Source organism: Gigantopelta aegis, chromosome 4, assembly GCF_016097555.1.
Source record: "Gigantopelta aegis isolate Gae_Host chromosome 4, Gae_host_genome, whole genome shotgun sequence".
NCBI classification, from domain to species: Eukaryota; Metazoa; Mollusca; class Gastropoda; order Neomphalida; family Peltospiridae; genus Gigantopelta; species Gigantopelta aegis.
This window is the reverse complement of record NC_054702.1, coordinates 4,365,077-4,366,096: the sequence shown is the minus strand read 5'-3', so window position 1 is coordinate 4,366,096 and position 1,020 is coordinate 4,365,077.

Genomic DNA, 1,020 nt, shown 5'->3' with positions numbered 1-1,020 from the left:
TTTTCAAACTGTCCGCACACGACTGCTTTTTAGCACAATAAATTCCAATCATAATTAATTGTGAAATGAAATAATAATCAGCTATTTTAGGTTGTTTGGGTTTGGTTTTTTTATATATAATTATTATTTTGTCCCTACCCCCACCCCCACCCCACCCTCAAATCCCACCCACAAATCGTGTGCGGTGAAGACAAATTTAGAATTTTAGACACTTTAAAGGCCTCGTTGATTCGGATATTATATTATATAAACTCTGCTACAGTAAACTTTCATATTATCGATTTTTTGTTTAAGTTACCAACTTTTGCAAATCTGACGAGTCTGTAATCAAATTACGCGGAAGAAAAAAAGTGTAGATATCTCAGACACTTTAAAGATTTTACGTTATTTTTCTTTCTTTAGAAAATTATCGTTCCAGCCAGTGCACCATGACTGGTATATCAAAGGTCGTGGTATGTGCTACCCTGTCTTTGGAGTGGTGCATATAAACTATCCCTTGCTACTAATGGAAAAAAATGTAACGGGTTTCCTCTCTGAGACTATATCATGTCAAAATTACCAAATGTTTAACATCCAATAGCCGATGATTAATAAATCAATGTGCTCTAGTGGTGTCGTTAAACAAAACAATTTTTTTTCTTTAGAAGACTGTACTCAGGTTTATTTTGAGCAAAATTATTTTGGCTTTTATAATAACATTAGTCCGTGTTCTTTTCATTTAAAAAAACAAACAAACAAGATTGCTATATTCATTGTAACTTCCATCTGGTGATGTAACTCGTCTCCGCTGCTAGTAGCAGGGTGAAAATTGTGACGAGGATTCCTCGTCGATTAGCACAAGGGTGAGCTGATTCTGGTTAGCAAATTGGATCAATTAGACAGAATCTGCCGGCTTTGATGTTGGAGGTCTGATCGAAGAGTTCGCGGCTCAGTGATGACTCAACGTACAGAATTTACACTACAGCGTTCAGCAAACAGGCGGAGGAGTCGAACGAGAAATCTCTTCTAGCAGATACTAGC